Genomic DNA, 5,871 nt, shown 5'->3' with positions numbered 1-5,871 from the left:
TTTTGAGTCTTTTCTTTTGGCTTCTGTATTACGGCAGAGAAACGATCCATCCTGTCGTCATTAGCAGTAAGGATCACTGTACATTCTTTAATATTATTATTTGCCAAATGAAGAATGAGGGACTGCGAAACATCTGTGGATGTAAGTCGACTTCCTGTTGTGCTTGGGGGGGGCGGGCAGAAAGGTGAAGGCATCGTTCATCGTCAGACTGCGGAACTTGCCAAGCTCACAGCTCCCTCTAGAGCCTCGAGCTTCCAAGGCCGGACCGCCTCAGACCCCCATGCAGCGCAGGTGAGGAAAAAAGTTAGCATGCCAGTTAGCGTCAGCGTGCAAGTAAGCTGGCCAGTACAGTGACCAGTAAGAAGGCTGCGTTAAACTCCACGAGACATTTACATCTTTGCCCTCCAACATCCATTTTAGATTAATAAATAAATCTTCATAATCTATAAGACCTATTGTCAGCTAATAGTATGTAGTAATAATAATAACAATAGTAATAAATAATAATAACTTCTCCTTTTTTAAACCAAAACTTTTTTAAAAAAAAAAGCGTATTACTGAAAAATAAACTTACCCCAATCTGCCCCCACCCCCAGGGGCACTGAGCTGGCCGGCGTGGCTGCAGTCAAAGCACCATGTGTCCCGCAGAATGCTGCCTTGGAGCAGGGTGTAGGGTTACATGGCTTCTGCACGAGGACTGAGCCACCGATTTGGAGACAAAATGTCCTTTCATGTGGACGTGCACCTGTCCCACACGGAGCAGCGGGCGGTCACAGGCCTGGGCGGCAGGGCCCCCAACATGCCCCGCGTCCCGAAATATTTATAAGCTTTTGACAGAGAGGCGCTGCGGGGGTGGGGGGGGCAACACAGGAATAATTGCTGCTTCTTCTGAAAAACTTTTATTTGTCTGTTTCCCATCACTTCCTACCGACGGCTTTTGATGAGCAGCTAGCGACTGGCAGAATATCGGGCTCCGCGATCCAGAACGACGACAACCTGTCCCCTTTCCCTGCTGCCATCGCTGTCCATGTTGGCGCTGATGAGACCCCACCACGCCTCCTAAAACCGCCATTCATTTGTGAGGGTGAAGCAGCGATGCACCTAATGTTCCTCACAATGTAATACAAATTTGATGATGTGGTGACCATCTTCAGGTCCCCACAAAGGTCTGTGAATGCAAACAAAAAACTAAAAATGCCAAAAGTTTCGTATTATGTTTGGTTACTTATGGTTACGGTCGGGGCTGGGTGGGGGTTACGGTTGGGGCTGGGTGGGGGTTACGGTCATCATGTCGTGATTAGAGTTTTCCACATAGAAATGAATGAAGAGTCTCCAAAGAGATATAATTACAAACCTGTGTGTGTGTGTGTATGAGTGTGTGTGTGTGTATGAGTGTGTGTGTCTGTGTGTGCGTGTGTGTGTGTCTGTGTGTATGAGTGTGTGTATGTGTGTGTGTGTCTGTGTGTGTGTGTGTGTGTGTGTGTGTGCGTGTGTGTGTGTCTGTGTGTGCGTGTGTGTGTGTGCAGGTTTCGCTTTCGGCCCTGCTTTCCTTTGACATGTCACGGGAAAACGAATCTTGTTGCGGTTGCAGGGCGAACATGAGATAGCAGTGGCAGCACCCCCCCCCCCCCCCCTCCGCTGTCCTGCACCGGCACAGTGACCGCGATCGAGGCTTTAACAAGGACAGAACCCCCCCAGGCCGCCACCCCTCCCCCAGCAGGTCTCCCCCAGCCGTGGAAGGTATCCCACTCGCACAATGTAAGCGGAGACTCAGGCCAAGCCAACATGCAAATCTTTCGCGCTCATTTAGTCCTGCTGCCGACTGTGATCGTGATCGTGGCCGGGGGGGGGGGCTCCCATGGCCGGGGGGGGGCTCCCACTTTGCCTGCAGTTCAGGTCTGTACTCATTTTCCTACTTATGGACATTTTTCCAGACCCTGTTTCCATATCTGATATGATGAAGGTACATTCTGTTACCTTTTTATTTTGCTCACCTTTTTTAAAACCTAAGCTGCAAAGCAGACAATCCATCCCTCCATCCATCCCTCCATCCATCCATCCATCCATCCATCCATCCATCCATCTTCCAATGCTGACCCCTGGGCAGGACTGCTGGGGTCCTGACTGTGCTCCTCTTATTCAGCCAGGTCATTAACCCTTCCACTGCCTGCTGCCTGCAGCTATACCAAGACAGCACGGGCTGCGCCCTTATCCACGGCACATGTTTCAAATCCCGGGAAGGCAAGACAGCGGAGACAAGCGTGGGGGTGGGGCTTAGATGGGGAAGCAGAGGGGCATCCGACGCCTCACGTCCAAGAGGTTTCGCACATGTCAAGCTAATGGACGGATCCATTTCCACCATTATCGCTCATTCTTGTAATGGTATGATGATGAATTGGTGAGAGACCCAGGCTCCACTTTGCTGTGCCGAACAATATTAACATTCTAACGGACAGCTAACTCAATAAAGGCGTAATTTTGCTGCGGACCGCAGTGTGGATCGCAGCCTAATGCGGGGCACTATGTGCAAACAAACGCCCGGCAGTGCTATTAATGGGGCGAGCTAACAAACAAACGCAGGAAAACAACCATCAACGATTCCCTCGACAGGCTGCCCAAAGTATCAGGTGAAGCGGAAACTAAATTCGGGCCTTTTTTTTCCTCGCCGTCCTCCGTCCGCGCGCACGTCACGGCAGAGCGGAAAGTAAACGAGCTTTGCTGCTCCGCTGCGCAAAGCTCTTTGAACAGCAGCGTGGGGGTCCGGGGGAGTGTGAAATGTCACCCGTCAGCCGCACAGGCCCTGAAGCGGCGGAGTGGGGGGCCTCGCTGTCAGAGATAGCCTCAACGTGAGCCTACGGCTCCTCCAGGTCCGGCCAGAGACGGCACGGCTGCGTTTAAGGCCCGAGGGCCGGCACTGCCTTGGGAGCCACCAGTCAAAATATCCGAAATGGCCCTGGAACGACAGAAGGTTCTGGGTTTCACCCAAGGGGGGGCCACGTGGGCCGTGTGATCCTGTCTCAACTAAAACTGCTACAGCTGTCGCTTCAGGCCGGTGTTCTTCTGCAGCATCGCGTCACGCTCCCAAACCGCCCAGGGTGTCACACACACTGAGTGGCTACAGCGGTAGAGGCTGTATATTTTTTTCATCCAACCCCCTGCCCGGCCCCCCCTCCTCACCCTGCCCTTTGGACAAGCTATCCAAAATTTCAGTCGTTGAAAGTGTTCAGTTTTAGGACAGAGGGAGGTCACACCTGTTGTGGAACTTGATAGAAGGCTTATTTATAAACTTTCAGGGCTCCGGATTCTTCCTCTGGTGAAAATGCTGACATCTAGTGGGGGGGGCGGGGGGGGGGGACGGGGGGGAAGTGGTCAGCTGAAATACTTGTTTATGAAAAGTGCGGCAACTGCAAAATCCATAAAACTCTCAAATTATGAAATTAGAAAGCCGACGGATCGGGTTACGCCGGGGGTGGGGGGGGGACGGATAGGGGAGGGCTCAGCCAGTTTGGGGGGCCTGTGAGCGGTCAGCGTGGAAATACACCAGAAAATGTTCACCGGGCTATTTTAAATAGTGAGCAAAGCTGCGGAGTCCTGCCATGTGGAAGGTCGCTGTGACGTGCCGGCTAAGTGACATCCACATGTTCGTACCGGGAGAGTCACCGGATTGGGCTCCTGGTCAAGGTGCAGTCAGCTTACGGTCAACGCTCTGCGTGGGCCACAATCGCCATGTTTGAAATGAAAGCTGGACACTGTCAAAAACACATGCGTTAAAAACAAATGAAAATAAAGAGGAGGGTCTCGCATTGTCACGCAGCCACATGTCGTGTTTTTATCAGCCGCCTGCGTGGTGCACAATCCCCCCCATTCTGGGTGCTGTCACAGGGGCCTTCATGCACTTTGAGAAATATTTACCAGCTGCTTCTACCCAATTACGGCCAAATGTCAGCCTTTGCGCCCAAAGAAAGTCAAAAGGCAAAGGGGCCGCAGGAAGGGGGTCTTAATATAATGACTAAATTTAGGTTCTGAATTATAGCCTATGGGGTATTTGGGTGGGATCGTTTGACGTATGAAAGGTTCTGAGAATGCTGAGTGGATTTGCAGTATAAGGGGGAATATTATGGCTGACGGGTGAGGGGGGGGGACGGTCCCAGCTGGTGACAGATAGTCTGGCAGGTGGCCCGCGCCTCACAGGAGTCAGATTTGCCCCTCGTTTAGAAATGTGCTACTTGCTGACTTTTTCCCGCTTGCTGATGTTCGGTTTTTCCTCCTAGTCTTCGCTACCTTGTGTAAATATAGATGAAGATATTGATGTCGATAAGGCCGCCAGCAGGCTGAGTGAGTAAACACCTCGGCTGAATGTGAATTCCTCCTTGGAGGGGAGCCTGTGCTGCGTCCCCACGGTCCCTTTACTGATGCCCCCCCCCCCCCGCCCCCACCCAGCTGCTGCAGTACCTCAGATATACGCCGCCGATATGAGGAAGCTTGTATCTCTACTTTCTGTCCCTGTGTGTCTTATTCCATCACGCCTGATTGACTTCAGCGATTCCATGTTTAATTGGCTCGCACTGGTGCCAGCCTCGGAAAGGGCCTGTGTTTGTTTCTTCACGGTCATCAGATCTAAGGCTATCACTTTAGATAAACACCTCATCACCGGATCCGGCAGGGCGGCCGGGATCCTAGCGTCACGCTTAACGTGGTTTCACACATAGACCGGGGTCAGAATTTTCCTCTGATTGTCTGTGCTTTTGCTCCTTAATTGCACAGATGAGAAGAAAGTTGTAAAAATGAGCAAATTAAGGCACCTCGATAACATGCCGCTGTGGTATATATTTATTTATTTACTTTTTTTTTGTCTCCCCCCAGCCCCCACCACCCCCGATCAGCATCCGTGCAGCTCCAAATCTCAGCCACGGATGACTTTTTAAACATTTAGTGTGGCTCCAACGCATTCGGCGGCAGTCAGGAGGGTTCGAGTGTGAGACCGTGCAGAAGTAAGCAGACACTCCCAACTTTATTATGGTCATCTGGGTATGAAATTAGTCACCCTGCCAATAGCAGGCCGAACGAAACAGGCAGGTCATGTGACGAGACACGGCGGCCGTGCGAATCGATGGCACAAAACAGATCGCATCACTGACGTTTCTCCTCTGACAGGCCGCGGGATGGCCCCGGCTTTAAAAAATGGCGACGTCTTTTAAGGTGACCTCTCGAGTGCCTCTTGTAAAATTGCATGAGACAGAAATCCATTTGCAACTCCGCTATAACACCGAGATTACATTGTTACTTTAGAGCCCTGGTGCAAATTAATTTGGGGTTCATTTCATACATTATATGAATGGATAGTAGTGGGGAAATTAAATTCCAGCATTACACATTTCTATATATTGTTTTATTTCTGCGGGGGCTGTTTTGGCGCCTCGTACCCGGGCCGCTGGGCCGGGCCTCCGGCTGCCGTAAGTCTGCCTGCATTCGTTCGTCCGAAGGAGAAACGGCGGATGCTTTAGGATTCAAAGCAATCATTCCTGTGGTCATAATGTTTCTGCACAGTGAGGAAAAGCAATTCCGCCGACAGAGACAAGGCAGACGTCTCGCACGCCGCCATTTGACGGATATCATTAAGCGAAAGCCGGATATAAAGTGGAACGCGCTCTGAAAACGGCACATTCGCCCCAAGGGCTGCCTCTCCTTGGACAGACACGCTGTCTGTTTAAGCGCCACTTAATTGCGGCTCCATTGACCGGAATCCCTCCTCACCCTTCCAAAGCTGTGTGACTTATATTTGGTGACATGGAGGGTTAAATCCTCTGAATCCTCCCAGTAGGCGGGACGGAGGTGATCTGGTTGTGGATCCAAAGGGATCAGAATTCCCGA

This window comes from Brienomyrus brachyistius, unplaced genomic scaffold, assembly GCF_023856365.1.
Source record: "Brienomyrus brachyistius isolate T26 unplaced genomic scaffold, BBRACH_0.4 scaffold140, whole genome shotgun sequence".
In the NCBI taxonomy this organism is placed as follows: Eukaryota; Metazoa; Chordata; class Actinopteri; order Osteoglossiformes; family Mormyridae; genus Brienomyrus; species Brienomyrus brachyistius.
Note: the sequence above shows the minus strand (reverse complement) of the source record.